Below are 16,550 nucleotides of genomic sequence, written 5' to 3'. Positions count from 1 at the left end.
AGATTCAATGCAATACCTATTAAAGTACCAATGGCATATTTCACAAACATAGAACAAACACTTCGGAAACTTATATGTAACCATAAATGACCCCGAATAGCAGCTGCACTTTTGAGAAAGAAGAACGAAGTAGGAGGGATCACAATACCTGATATCAAACTGTATTACAAGGCCACTGTAATCAAAACAGCCTGGTACTGGCATAAAAACAGGCACATAGACCAATGAAACAGAACAGAGAGCCAAGAAATAAACCCAACTCTCTACAGTCAATTAATATTGGACAAAGGGGGCAATAACATAAAATGGAGTAAAGATAGCCTCTTCAACAAATGGTGTTGGGAGAACTGGACAGCTATGTGCAGAAAAATGAAACTTGAGCACGGACTTACACCATACACCAAAATAAATTCAAGGTGGATAAAAGACTTAAATATAAGTCATGACACCATTGAAGTCCTAGAGGAGAACATTGGCAAGAAAATCTCAGATATTTCACGCAGCAACTTCTTTACTGATATGTCCCTTAGAGCAAGGAATGTAAAGGAAAGAATAAACAAATGGGATCTCATCAAAATAAAAAGTTTCCGCGTGGCTAAAGAAAACAGTATTAAATTAGCAAGACAACCAACTGTATGGGAAAACATATTTGCCAATGATACCTCAGACAAAGGTTTAATCTCCAAAATATACAAAGAACTTACACAACTCCACACTAAGAAGTCACCCAACCCATTTAAAAAATGGGAAAAGGAGTTGAACAGACACTTCTCCAAGGAGGACATACAGAACATTCAGAGACACATGAAGAGATGCTCAATATCATTAGCTATCAGAGACAAGCAAATTAAAACCACAAAGAAATACCACTTTACACCAGTCAGGATGGCTATCATAAACAAAGCAACAAACAACAAATGTTGGAGAGGGTGTGGGGAAAAGGGGTCCTTAGTTCACTGTTGGTGGGATTGCAGACTGGTACAACCATTATGGAAAACAGTATGGAATTTTCTCAGAAAAATAAAAATCAACCTGCCTTTTGACCCAGCAATTCCACTGCTGGGATTATATCCTAAGAATCCTAAAACATCAATCTCAAAGAACCTATGCACCACAATGTTCATAGCAGCACAATTTACAATAGCTAAGATTTGGAAGCAACCTTTGTGCCCATCAGTAAATGAATGGATCAAAAATTGTGGTACATATACACAATGGAATTCTATGCAGCAGAGAGAAAGAAGGAGCTACTACCTTTTGCAACAACATGGATGGAACTGGAAAGCATTATGCTGAGTGAAATAGGCCAGGTGCTGAAAGAAAAATACCATATGATCTCACCTTTAACAGGAAGCTAAACAGCAAAACAAACAAGCAAGCAGGAAAAAAAAAAAACAAGGACACTGAAATAGAGAACAAGGGGACAGTGACCAGAGGGGAGAAGGAAGGGAAGTTAAGGAGAAAAAGGGGGAGGGATTTGGAAGAACAAATAGGAAGGACACAGGGACCAGAACTAAGGGGGGTGGAAATGGGAGGGAGGTGGGGAGCAAGGGGCGGAGGAGGCTGGGATGGGAAAAATAGATAAAAAACTGTACTTGAAAAATAACTAAATAAAATCAATTAAAAATTAAAAAAATAAAATTAAATTAAATTTAAAATATAAAAGATTACTAAAAAAAACTTCACAAAACGAAACAAAAAACCTTTCCTTGTTGTTTTTAAACTGTCCAAACCGGTTTTTCTGGTTACAGCAGGACCTGTCTTTGGTCTGTGTTGCCAGCGCACACCAGCCAGGCTACTGGACTGGGATGCAGGTGCTGGCACTCCCGCCAATCTGCCTAGTTCCCTTGATCTCTGTCGCAGTACTTCCTCACTGCCAGGCTGGGTGGGAAGCAAGCCAAGATGTCTCAGGAGTTCACCTCATTCCACTTTCAAAAAAAAAAAAAAGCCTCTCCAGACTGCCTGCCTCTCAGCCCAGCCCAATCCCCAGCCAGATTGGTGGCAACAATGGGCCTCTCAATTCTCCTGGGCTGCCAAGCACAGAGTCCTCTCAATTCTTCTGGGCTGGCAACCACAGAGTCTGCAGATGGATACAGCCCTTTGTTCTTGTTACTCTTTGTTTTCTGTGTAAAATCAATCAAACAGGCCTCTGCTTGGTGCTGCCCAGATGGGAAGGGAGAAAACTGCTGACCCGTACTGGTCGCCTACCGGGGCTGCTTATTACCCCCTCTCCTGAGGAGTATGCCTCTGGTGCCTGTCCCAGACCCGCTACAATGGCAGTAGCACCAGGGCTGCCACCACTCCTGTCTCCACTCAACTCGCGTATTGGCCACTAACCTGCCGCTGACCAAAACCTCAGTGTTCGTCACAATTGCTGCTCTCCCAACTTCATAAATGCTGTGGATCTATTACTTAATTACACTGTTTCTCAGTAGCTTGCCCTGGCTTTTCACCCACATGTATGGGAGCTTGAGTACTTTCCGCCCTACTTCATTGCCATCTTCCCAAACTCCTACCATTTTCATCACTTCTATTCAATATAGTATTGGAAGTTTTAGCCACAGCAATCAGACAAGAAAAGGAAATAACAGGCATCCCAATTGGAAAGGAGGAAACAAAACTGTCATTGTTTGCAGATGACATGATAATGTAAATGGAAAATCTGATAGACTCTACCCAAAAACTGATCAACCTAATAAATGAATTTGGCTAAAAAAGTGAGATACAAAGTTAATATCCAGAAATCAAAGGTATTTTTGTATACTAACAATGAATTAGCAGAAGAAGAAATCAAGAAAAAATCCCATTTGATATAGCAAAAAGAAAAATAAAATACCTAGAAATAAACCTAACCAAGGAGATAAAATACCTGTATACAGAAAACTACACAGCACTAGAGAAAGAAATCAAGGAAGACAGAAACAAATGGAAACATATACCATGTTCATGGATTGGAAGAATTAACATCATCAAAATGTCCATATGGCCCAAAGCAACTTATAGATTCAATGCAATACCTATTAAAGTACCAATGGCATATTTCACAGAGATAGAACAAACACTTCGAAAATTTATATGGAACCATAAACGAGCCCGAATAGCAGCTGCTCTTTTGAGAAAGAAGAACAAAGTAGAAGGGATCACAATACCTGATATGAAACTGTATCACAAGGCCACTGTAATCAAAACAGCCTGGTACTGGCATAAAAACAGGCACATAGACCAATGGAACAGAACAGAGAGCCCAGAAATCAACCCAACTCTCTACAGTCAATTAATATTCGACAAAGGGGGCAGTAACATAAAATGGCGTAAAGATAGCCTCTTCAACAAATGGTGTTGGGAGAACTGGACAGCTATGTGCAAAAAAATGAAACTCGAGCACCGACTTATACCATACACCAAAATAAATTCAAAGTGGATAAAAGACTTAAATGTATTTTGGATTTCTCAAAAGAGACCTTACAGTCAAGAAGGGGCTGAAGGAAGTATTCCAAGTCATGAAAACCAAAGACCTACAACCAAGATTTTTATATCCAGCAAAGCTTTCATTTAGAATGGAAGGACAGATAAAGTGCTTCTCAGATAAGATCAAGTTTAAGGAGTTCATCATCACCAAGTCCTTATTATAAGAAATGTTAAAGGGACTTGTCTAAGAAAAAGAATATGAAAAAGATGAACAGTGAAAGGACAGCAAACTCACAGTTATTAACAACCACACATAAAACAAAAAATAACTAAGAGTACAGCTAGATCAGGAGCAAACCATAGCAATGAAGATCCCATGAAGGGTTAGCAGCAGGGGAGTTGGAGAAGGAGAAGTGGGGAGAAGGTACAGAAAATAAGTATCATAGACTGTAGATAGAAAATAGATGGGGGAGGGCAAGAATAGTAGGGGAAACATAGAATCTAAAGAACTTGAGACACGTGGTCATAAACTAAAGGGGTGGGAATGGTGAGGCAGGGGTGTGCCGGGTGGAGGGGAATAAAGGGGGAGAATAGAACAACTGTAATGGCATAATCAATAAAGTAATAAAAAATAAATATTTACAGATAAAAATGTCTTGTGGCTGCTGTGGGGGAAAACAGGTAAAGTGAATGCTCTTATTTCTCTTGCTACTTTACTTGGTTTTAAGTATATTATCAGAAAGATTGAAAATTTATTTCTTCATCTTCAAAATGCTACTCTTAATAAAGCAGCCATATCAGAAATCAGACAGCAGAGGAGGCCAAAGGTGAAGGAAACAATATTGATACCATTAAAAGATGAAAGAAGTAAAAGAAATAAGAAAAGGCTAAGTAAAAACCATGTTTTCATTCTATTTGGAAAAGCTATGAGATGGTGCACCTCTATTTCACTTGAAAGGCACAGAACTGAAGGAGACTGGCAAGTGGATCAGGGACTAGAAGAATGGCAATTTGAAAATTGCTATAATTGCTCAGCTATTCATTCAGAGAAGTCCTACCAAATATATGTCACAGAGGTAGACAGACAATAGTTAACCACAAGCGAGCTAAAAGCTGGAAATTTACACTGGTCTTTGATCATCACTCTTCAAAACAGAGGGAAAGGAGTATTTTTGGTGGTAAGTTTAACCTGTGTTTCACCAATTTAGATATATTTAATGTGGATGAATTTGAGTTACAATGACAATGATTTATGATTTTGAGCTCCATAAAAATTTCCAGAGTCCTGTTTCTTTTTAAAAATTATTTTATTGTTGTTCAAGTAGAGTTGTTTGTATTTACCCCCCACTACTTCTCCCTACCCTAGCCATACCCAGCTCCCGACACTGCTTTCACCTCACTTGGTTTTGGACATGTGTCTTTTATCATTGTTTCTGAAAACACTTTCCTGCTTCCCCCGATTACCACCTCTGACCTCCCATCTGGGTACTGTCAGATCGTTATTAACTTCAATGTCTCTGATTATATTTTGCATGCTTGCTTGTTTCATTGATTAGGTTCTACTAATAGGTGAAGTCATATGGTATTTGTCTTTCATTGCCAGGCTTATTTCACTTAGCTTGAGGCTCTCCAGTTCCATTCATGCTGCCCCACAGGGTAGATGCTCCTTCTTTCTTTCTGCTGCACACTATTCCATTGTGTAAATGTACCATAGTTTTTTGATCCATTAATTTACTAATGGGCACATACATTGCTTCCAGCACTTGGCTATTATAAATTGTGTTTCTATGAACATAAGGCTGCATAGGTTCTTTTGGATTGGTGTTGCAGGGTTCTTAGGATATAATCCTAGCAGTGGAATTGCTGGGTCAAAAGGCAGTTCCATTTTAGTTTTCTGAGGAAATTCCAAACTGTTTTCCAAAGTGGCTGCACCAGTCTGTATTCCCACCAACAGTGCACTAGGGTTCCTTTTTCTCTGCATCCTCTCAAACATTTGCTGTTTGTTGATTTGTTTATGGTGGCTATTCTCACTAGAGTGAAGTGGTATCTCATTGTGGTTTTAATTTGTATCTCTTCGACAGTTAGTGATGCTGAGCATCTTTTCATATGTCTCTGGGCCCTCTGTAGGTCATTCTTGGAGAAGTGTCTATTCAAGTCTTTTGACCATTTTTAAATTTTTTTTTGGTCTTCCTGGAGTGGAGTTGTATGAGTTCTTTAGATATTTTGGAGATCAAACCCTTGTTTGAGGTATCATTGGGAAGTATGTTTTCTCATATAGTTGGTTCTCTGTTCATTTTAACGCTGTTTTCATCCATGCAAAAGATTTTTAATTTGATGTAGTCCATTTGTTTATTCTTTCCTTTATGTCCCTTGCTTTACAGGACATATCAGTGAAGATATTGCTGCATGGAATGTCTGAGATTTTCCTGCTTATGTTTTCCTCTTGGACTTTCATTGTGTCACGCCATATATTTCAGTATTTTATCTACCTTATATTTCTTTTTTTTTAATGGTGATCAAGTTTCAGTTTTTTGCATGTAGTTGTCCAGCTCTCCCAGCACCATTTGTTGAGGAGGCCATTTTTATTCCATTTTATGTTTCTGCACCCTTTGTCAAATATTAGTAGACTGTAGAGACTTGGGTTTATTTCTGCCCTCTATTTCTGTTTCATTGGTCTACTTGTCTCTTCTTATGCCAGTACCAGGCTGTTTTGATTACAGTGGCCTTGTGATACAGTTTCATATGAGGTATTGTGATCCCTTCTACTTTGTTCTTCTTTCTCACAATTGCTGCATCTATTCAGGGTCATTTTTGGTTCCACATAAATTGGTGAGATATTTGTTCTATAATGGTGGAATATGGCATTGGTACTTTACTGGGGATTGCATTGAATCTATGAATCACTTTGGGTAATATGGCCATTTTGATGATGTTAATTCTTCCAATCCATGAGCATGGTACATGCTTCCATTTATTTGTGTCTTCCTTAATAATTTCTTTCTTCAGTGTTGTGTAGTTTTCTGAGTACATGTCTTTTACATCCTTGGTTAGGTTTGCTCCTAGGTACTTTATTTCTTATTGTTATATCAAATGGATTTTTTAATTTCTGTTTCTAATAATTCATTGTGTACAAATATGTCATTAATTTCTGAATATTTTCTAAATATTTTATTTATTTTTAGAGGGGAAAGGAAGGAGACAGGGAGAGAACATCAATGTATGGTTGCCTCTTGTGGGTCCCCCACTGAGAAGTGACCTGCAATCCAGCCATGTGCCCTGACTGGGAATCAAATTATGATCCTCTGGTTCACAGGCCTGCACTCAATCCACTGAGCCACACCAGCTAGGGCTAATTTCTGAATATTGACTTTGTATCCCACTGCTTTGCCAAATTTGCTTATTAGGTCTAGTACCTTTTTGGTGGAGTCTGTAGAATTTTATGTGTAAATTATCATGTCATCTGCAAACAATTAGAATTTTGCTTCCTCCTTTTTGATTTGGGTGCCTTCTATTTCTTTTTCTTGTCTGCTTTGGCTAAGCCTTCTAATACTATGTTGAATATAAGTGCTAAGAGCAGACATACTTGTCTTGTTTCTGATCTTAGTGGGAAAGCTTTTAGTTTTTGCCCATTGAGTACAATGTTGGCTGTGGGTCTCTTATATATAGCTTTTATTTTGTTAAGTATTGCTGCCTCTATTCCCACTTTTCTAAGTGTTTTTATCATCAGTGGGTGCTGTAACTTATCAAATGCTTTTTCCACATTTATTGATATGATCAGGTGATTTTTGTCTTTTGTTTTTTTATGTGATATGTTACATTTATTGATATGCTGTATTTGTTTTTTGATTGTCGTTGGGTCTTTCTTTGGTGGGTACTTCCTTCCAGCTGGTAAACTGAGGGTCACACTGTCTACCATGTCTAGTATGCTATTGTTCATTATGGACAGATCATGTTGAAGTTGCTTCTTCTTTCTGTTGAAGGTTTTGCGGCTTCTCTTTTGCTATTGTTCAGTTGTTTGTTCTGAGTAATTTCTCTATCATTTAGTTGTAATTCCAGATTCATCCTGGGTGGAGGTTAGTGTGGCTTCCATTCACCATCTTTACTATCTGCATATATTGAGTCCTTCATCTTTATCTTCCTTCACCATCTTTCTCGCTCCCCAGATATATTTCAATTCTTAGTCTTAGAACCATAAATTTCAATGAGTTCATTGTCATCTCCTTCAGAGACCAAAAGGAATTTTGTTTAAAATTCTCTTAAAAAAACTCTTTGGAGTCATCCGTTTTAGTTAGTCCAGAAGTCAGCAAGCTTGTTCTGTAAAGAGCCAAATTGTAAATATTTTAGGCTTTGTAGGCCATACAAGCTGTGTCACAACTACTCAACTCTGCAATACAAAAAGCAGATATGAAAGCAGATACAGATGATTTATAAATGAATAAACATTGGTATGTTTTAATAACACTTCAATTAGGCACACTGATCTTTGAATTTAATATAACTTTTATGTGCCTAAAATAATATTCTTCTTTTGCTTTTCTATTTTTAGCTAATAAGCAATACAAAAATATTCAGTAAGCTGAATTTTTTCACCTACCAATCTATGATGTATAGATTGCCAATCACTGAATTTGACTCTTTTTATTGTAAATTACAAAAAAGTTTAAACCAATTTAATCAAAAAGAAATTTATTGGTCCAATTAATCAAAAGCTCAGAAACGTATGCTCCAGTTACAGATTGATCCAGGTGTTCCAATGTCACTGGACTTTTTGTCTCAATCCTCATCTCTTTCATGTTGAGTTCATTCTCATGTCCTAATTGTGTAAATATGGCTGTCTATATCTCAAGAATTTGTTTTCTATGTTCAAATATAGCAGAAAAATGAGTGTTTCTGTTTCTAAAAGTGTTAACATAATGTACTGAGCATGATAATCAGTATTTGAGTGTGATCATGTGTCTATTCTTAATTCAGTTGCTATGACCAGAGGTAGGGATATCCTGATTGGTTTAGGCCAATAGCATATTTCATTCCTGGGGCTTGGGTAATGTGAAATCAAATCGAACTGTAGAGATAAATATTTCCCAAAGGTGTTTTTAATACACCTACCAAAATATAAAAAAGGTGTAGGAGAGGTGGTAGGTTATGTGACAAAATGTAACAAAGTGATCTATATACCATGGAACATGACTGACTTTCAAAGACATTCAATTTTGGCCTTCCCTGATTCCTTTAAAAATGAGCTTAAATGTTTTAAAAATAAAATTAGTTTAGTGGCATAAAATTGGTTCTTCAGAGAAGGTCATTTTTCATAACATATATCTGTATGATGAATAAGTAGACCTCAGGGTTTTTTTCCCCCTATAACACAAAGCAATTGAATTACACTATGATAAACATTTTCCATTAAGGACCATATAGAAGGTATGTTAGGCTTTGTGAACCACATACTTAGTCATATTTTTTAAATTTTTTCCCTCCCTCTACAGCCCTTTTAAAATGTAAAAACCATCCTAAGCTCAAAGGCCATATAGAAATGAAGACTATCACTAGCATCTCTTCCAAGTATGCTAATATATGGTTCTAGGTTTCTGTCTTTAGCAGCTTATTCCTAGTGCCCATGCCTAACAGGTCTCATCCTATCACAGAAGAATTTAAATGCAAATATTACTGGTATTCCCCTACCCAGGCAGTATGGTGAAAATATCTAAATGGTCCTGTGCTCACCTAGATCCTTTTTGGCCCATGAATCTCCACGTATCTGTATATTCACTGTTACCACTAAACATTCTCTTCTTGTGTTCTATTTTCTTACTTGTCGTAAAGAGCTTCTTCCAAGCTACAGCCAGAAGTAAAAGCTAAAGATTACCCTTTTAGCCTTTGCCTTTGTGTCTCTGTTGGTTGGAAATCATCCCACAAAGCTAAATATTGCTGGTTCAATTCCTAGTGAGGTCACATGCCTATGTTGTAAGTTCAGCCCCAGTTGGGGCATATACAAGAGGCAAGCAATCAATGTTTCTCTCTCACATCAATGTTTCTCTCTCTCCCTTCCCTTCTCTCTGAAAGAAAAAAAAACAAGATTACCTTTGTAAACATAAATACTATCATATTACTTCTCTGTTTAAAAGCCCTCAATGATTTTCACTACCCGTTGGGAAGAGGCTATATTTCTTAAGCATGTTGGTCAATGACCTTCTTCCCTGGAGCAGGTCATATCTCATATGAGATATGACTTCTTTATACCCAGAGGAAAGGAACATCATTATCTCTGAAGACCAAAGGACTCTGAGATAAATCTGAGTAAACAGTTGTTGCAAAGTTTCCCCCAGTTTACTACCCTTATCTCATATCCTTTTGTCCTATCATGTTCTCCGATGACTATCTACTCTTCATCAAATCTAGTACCAAAATACTCAAGTTTAACTTTTCTTTAGGTTTGTATATCTTTATGAAGGCTCCCATCTCATGAAAAACTTATACTAAATAAATTGTATACCTTTCTCCTCTGAATCTGTCTTTGGCAGTTTAATTTTCAGATCCATCCTGGGTCACTAAGAGAGTTGAGGAAAAGATTTTTTTTCTCCTATACCCATAACCTAAAGATATAATAAAAACTCACATGCTTTCAAATTAGCCTTGAATATAAATATATTAGGAAGGCTACCCCTGAGACTAAATAGTAGTCTTGCCTTGCATGTAGGTAACAAGTCATATGAACAATATGAACCTTACTACTGATAATCACAGACACCATGGGGAGCTGTTCACATGGTGAGAGATAAGTGGAAACTGATGCAGAGGGAACTTCAGATTTCTTTCTTAAAGTATCATGTTAATTGTAGGGCCTTGCTTACTGAATGGATAAGTGGACAAGCCAAATGCTCCCTGTCTCTCAGCTTACTTAGTTAAATCTGAGAACTTTAAATGTGCCCTGTAGTAAGCTTCCTCTTTCCAACTTCAGATTATAAAATTCCCATGGGCAAGAGTCATACCTTCTTCACTTTGGATCTCCAGTACTTACCCACTTTGCTATCTTCTAGGTGCTCATTAGGTAGAACATGGGATTGGTAGAGCAAATATGAAATTGGATTGAATTTCATATTTGCTTAGTGTTTTGTTCATGTTTATTTAAATTCTTAACAAATTAATTAAAAATAATTTGCTAATGGGGTGGTGGACAACAATAAGTGGAGGAAAGGAAACAATATTCACTTGGCTCTTCCAAAGTAGCCCAGGAACAGTTCCATTCTACAAAATGTGAATGACATAATGCTGCTTTCTTTCTAACCACATGCCACATCAAATAATTAGATAATGAGTTACGTGAGACCAAAGTGAGTCCATTTTAACTTGTCAATAACTTCTTCTTACCCCTTTTATAATTGTTACCAAGCACTAAATCTGCTCAATATTCTTATACTTCCTGGCAGTCTGATAACAAAACTTTCTAAATGTTTTGAGCCCTAAGTCCCTTTAATTAATTCAGTCCTTCATGTTACTCATCATATGAAATTAACCTCAAATATGTTAAACTCTTGACATTTTCTCTATAGCTTTCCAAATAGAAGAATATCTTTGATTTAGAATATCTTTGATTTTTTCCCTAAACTTCTCAGGGAATAAATTACATATTGATATTTTTAAGAAAGGCAAAGTATTCTGTCCTCTTATTTGTTTTAAGTGCTTTCATTCAAATATACCAAAAGGAATTCAGAAGACAGAGGAACTTTAGTGTTGCTATAATGCTCTAATTCTTTGTCAGCTGGTTATACTTGAGAATATATTTTGACTGCCAAAGAATATTCTCTAATAAACAATGTTCAAAATAGTTTAATAATTAAAGCACTACATATTAAAAATAAATAAATATGTATGGAAGATATAAATATATAAACATCATTTAATAATTCATTCTTAGAATTTTTAGTTGGTTTCTCCCTAGTACAATTCAATCAAGGAAAGAGATATATCTGAGTCAAAGTTCACATAACAAACTAAGGGGCCCCTTTCAATGCATATATTAGAAATTACCTTAGCCCTGTGTATGTCTCCACTCTTCTACTTCTAATCCTCTTGACTTAGTAGACCATGTGACAATGATGAGTCAGCTTCTGCTTGTTCTGTGATCAAATCTTATATAACTCCAGGTGTTATGGAATTCTCATTCTAAGGTACTTTAGCAATTAGGTGGAAGAGAAGAGATGCAAAAGGAGGTTCCTCTGATTCTAAATTCTGAACTTTCACATGTTTTATACTGTATTCCCTTGTAGCTTTTATATCCTTGTTTCTTGGTTCTCTAATCCTGAATAGAACACATGGTGATTCTAATCTGTCACAATATACAAAGACAACCATACCAGTGACTGCTTTGATTCTTGTCTGTTCTGGAACTAGGTTAATGCATCACAGCAATTTGGAATGACAAATAATCTTTCACATTCACATAGGCTGCATGTGCTAGGTGATGTCACCAATAAAAGATGATATTAACACATGTTTTTGTTTCCCCTTCATTAAGGATTTTTACAAACTAGCATCTGAATAGCCATAATAAAAAACAGAAGTATGGGGTTGTAAGTAATTAAGGAATGCAGAATTATAATGCTGAAATGCTAAATGCACAATTCAAATATGAAGGCATGTTAGAAGATCTGTAGTGAGAATTTTATCTCATAAAACATGAGAAAAAGAAAAGTTTTTCTCTAGTATGCTTTTGGGTTTGGTGATAGGCAGAGCTGAGGAACAACTTACCATGAGTCTCCCTTTGTGACAGGAAATGTATATTCTCATTCCAAGAACATCAAGGAGTGGATGATCTTTTCCTAGCGCTTCAGGGGTCTACTTAGAACTTGAATTAACCCAGTGGTTATATAATCTGGCTTTTTGTTATTTTAGTTCATTTGTTATAAATCTACTCTATAAAAGATAGATTGAAAAAAAAGCCCTGGCTGATGTAGCTCAGTGAATTGAGCACAGGCCTGCGAACCAGAGGATCGCGGTTCAATTCCCAGCCAGGGCACATGCTTGTGTTGCAGGCTGGTTCCCTGCAGGCCAGTTCCCAGCAGGGGACACACGAAAGGCAACCATACATTGATGTTTCTCTCCCTCTCTCCTTCCACTCTAAAGATAAATAAATAAAATTAAAAAACAGATTGAAAAAATGTAAACATTGTATTCCTTTTCTACAATCATGTTGTAGAATTGTATTAAATGTCAGAAGAAACAAAATTACTATGCTGACTGTTATAGTTTTCAAACAAGCACGGTATTCAAATCAGTAGTATTTTATAAAAATAGGGTCAAAGTTATTGTGGGACCATACCAGGGGTATATTTATATACTTGTCCTGAAAGGAATGTGATGATACTGGAAATAATAGGCATCTGAGTTTAATATGTGTGTGTGTGCACACATACTTTAAAAAAAATTGCCTCACATTATTTGTAGGCAAGTTGGATGGAAAAGTAAATGAACTAATAGCTATATGATAGGTCTGCAAAAACCAAATTATATTAGAGTAAACTTATCTCTTTTTGCAGTAGACCCAATAAACTGAAGTAGGACATTTTTGGAGTGTTCAATTCCACCATGCTGGCACAGCCATCAGTGACATGGGGAATTCTGATATGAACCACATAATTTTTTTTAACTACACCACAGTTGGCTGGAGCATCATATTTAGAAAGTATCATCAATCTAGTTAATATAATAATTAGGGATTCAAAGCACCCAGTCCAAGAATTTTAGAAAAATGACTCTTCTGAGAGTTATTAGCACTATCACTACTACATGCAGTAGATATTAAAAGATTATACCTGTATTTCTGAATAGGTCAGATCTTTAAAACACATATTTATAAACAAAAATAATCAAAAGTAATAGAGAAGAATGGATAAGCAAAGCAAATGGACTTTTAGATTTTTTGCTTTGTATTTAGCAAAAATTCAATGAACATTTGCTGATAGATTTAATATATGTGTTTTGGTGCCATAGTTGTTAATTATTCATTCATTCCACATACATTTAAAGAGTGCTTAATTATGTGCCAAGAGTTATCTGTCAGACAGTGGAATTAATCTTCACTGGGTTTTTTCTCTATCACTTTGATATTAGATGTTACAGGACTTTACTAAAATGTTTATGTAGCAATATTTCTAGTTTGTTATTTAAGCAATAAAAAACAGTGTATAAACAAAATTTATTTGTTCTAGTATCCATCCTTAAGGTAGCTACAGGGTTGGCTATTTTAATTGACATTGATACCTCTGAAAATGTCACAAAATTATTTTGGGTTGAATAATTCTTAGTACTTTCAGCTGAGCCAGCACTACACTTCCAGCTCTGTGATAAATTCGTATCGAATTGAGTATGTATGAAGATGTCAAACATTCTTTCCAACTCTGTTGCCATTTCTACAGGATGTAAGCAATTTCCAAGTATACTAAATTGACCCCAAATCATGATCTTTTCTTGATCTTTCTCACTTGTCCTCTAAGCAAAGTAGAGGCCAAAAGAGATTTAATCATTTAAGATCTCAAATACAGATAATGCATTTTATGGAATATAACATGGCCTTAAACATATCCAGGAATCTGTAGACACATCTCCAGAGATGTGTTCTGGCAGATGTCCTTAGACCTAGGGTGACCAACCATCTCAGATTTCCCAGAATCATGTCAGTTTTAGCACTGAAAATCTCACAATCTGGAACAACTTTCAATCTCAGACAAAAGAGTACAGTCAACCACACTAAACTTAATTTCAATCTTAGCTTTCCAAGAATTATTGTAAAAATATGAGATAGGGTTCTATAGTTTAGGGCCACATTTTCCTTTTTCTAAAAACATTTTATCTTTACTTTTTAAAAAATTTTTTATTGATTATGCTGTTACAGTTGTTCTATTCCCCCTTCATTCCCCTCCACCCTACCCTCCCATCCCCAACATTACCCCCCCCTTTAGTTTATGACCATGTGTCTCAATTCTTTTAGATTCTATATTTCCCACGCTATTCTTGCCCCCCCCCATCTATTTTCTATCTACTGTCTTTGCTACTTATTTTCTGTACCTTCTCCCCCCTTCTCCTCCTCCCACTCCCCTGTTGCTAACCCTCCTGGGTCGGGCCACTCAGAGTCGCTGGGTTATGACGCTGTATGTGGAGGTGGGGTCAGAGCGGGGAAATGGCGGCACGCTCCACTGCCGCTTGCCGTGGAGACCCGCTGGTCCCAGTCCAACCGCCCACTCCCTCGCCTGTCAGCCCGCGCACAAATGCGCGACCATAGTCAACACGCAGCACCGCTCCCCCGCTGTCTCCCCCGCAGTCACTCGCCTGGTGGCTCGCTCAGTCGCTCACTAGGTCCAACCCTGTGCCGGGATTCCGCACGTCTGGATTCCGCGCCTGAGTCTGGCTGACCGAGACCTGCTGTGCAATCCCACTTCACCAGCCACTGGTTTCGCCCCTTACCGGTCAGGCTGAAGAATTTGTTGTTAACGGACTTCCGAAAAGTTCAATTTTCCGTGTTCTGGCTATGTTTTCTGTTGCTAATATTTAATTGTCTCTAAACTTGGTTGTGTATATCTTTTCTTAAATTTCTTTTTTATTTTATTGTTTAGTTACAGTTGATATACAATGTTATATTAGTTTCAATTGTACAACCTAGTGACTAAGCATTCGTATACCTTACAAAGTGATCACCTTAATAGTTTTACTATCCATTGATCTCATACATAATTATTACAATATTATTTATTGTATACCCTATCCTACACTTTACATCACCTTGACTGCTTTTTATAACTGGTTTCTTCTTCTTAATACCTTTCACCATTTTCACCCACCACTCACAGTCCCCACCCATCTGGTGACCATCAATATGTTTATTTTTATTTTTATTTTATTGATTATGCCATTACAGTTCTTCTATTCCCACTTCATTCCCCTCCACCCTGCACCCCCCACTCCTACCACATTAGTTTATGACCATGTGTCTCAAGTTCTTTAGATTCTATATTTCCCATACTATTCTTGCCCTCCCCCTATCTATTTTCTATACCTTCTCTCCCCTTCTCCTCCCACTCCCCAGTTGCTAACCCTCCATGAGATCTTCATTTCTATGGTTTTGCTCCTGATCTAGCTGTCCTTTTAGCTTGCTTTTGTTTTAGATGTGGTTGTTAATAACTGTATGTTTGCTGTCCTTTCACAGTTCATATTTTTTATCTTCTTTTTCTTAGGTAAGTCCCCTTAACATTTCATATAATAAGGGCTTGGTGATGATGAACTCCTTGAATTTGATCTTATGTGAGAAGCACTTTATCTGTCCTTCCATTCTAAATGAATGTTTTGCTGGATAGAGCAATCTTGGTTGTAGGTCTTTGGATTTCATGACTTGGAATACCTCTTTCCAGCCCCTTCTTGCCTGGAAGGTCTCTTTTGAGAAATCTGCTGACAGTCTGATGGGGACTCCTTTGTAGGTGACTGTCCCCTTAGCTCTTGCTGCTTCTAGGATTCTCTCTTTCATTTTAATCTTGGCTAATGTAATGATGATGTGCCTTGGTGTGTTCCTTCTTGGGTCCAACATCTTTGGGACTCTCTGAACTTCCTGGATTTTCTGAAAGTCTATTTCCTTTGCCAGATTGGGAAAATTCTCCTTTATTATTTGTTCAAATAAGTTTTCCACTGGTGGCTGTTCCTCTTCCCCTTCTGGTACCCCTGTAATTCGAATGTTGTAGTGTTCAAAGATGTCCTGGAGGTTCCTAAGTCTCTCCTCATTTTTTTGAATTCTTGTTTCTTCATTCTTTTCTGGTTGGTCATTGTTATCCTCCTTCTGGTCCACTCCTTTGATTTGAGCCCCAGTTTCCTTTCCATTACTATTGGTTTCCTGTGCATTGCCATTCATTTCAATTAGTTTAGCCTTCATATGTTCCTCTAATTTGTGACTAAAATCAACCAGTTCTGTGAGCATCCTGATCACCAGTGTTTTGAACTGTGCATCTGAAAGTTTTGCTATTTCTTTGTCCCTTAGATTTATGGGCTCTGGGGCTTTGTGATCTTCTTGAGCTATTTTTGGTCTGCTTGCGCCCATTAAGTCTGAAGAGAGGAGCCTTAGGGGCAGGGCGGGGCGGGGCCTCCAGGGTGGGGTCTCGGGT

This window comes from Artibeus jamaicensis, unplaced genomic scaffold (assembly GCF_021234435.1).
Source record: "Artibeus jamaicensis isolate MK-2021 breed Jamaican fruit bat unplaced genomic scaffold, CSHL_Jam_final scaffold_461, whole genome shotgun sequence".
Classification (NCBI taxonomy): domain Eukaryota; kingdom Metazoa; phylum Chordata; class Mammalia; order Chiroptera; family Phyllostomidae; genus Artibeus; species Artibeus jamaicensis.
This window is presented reverse-complemented; position numbering follows the sequence as displayed.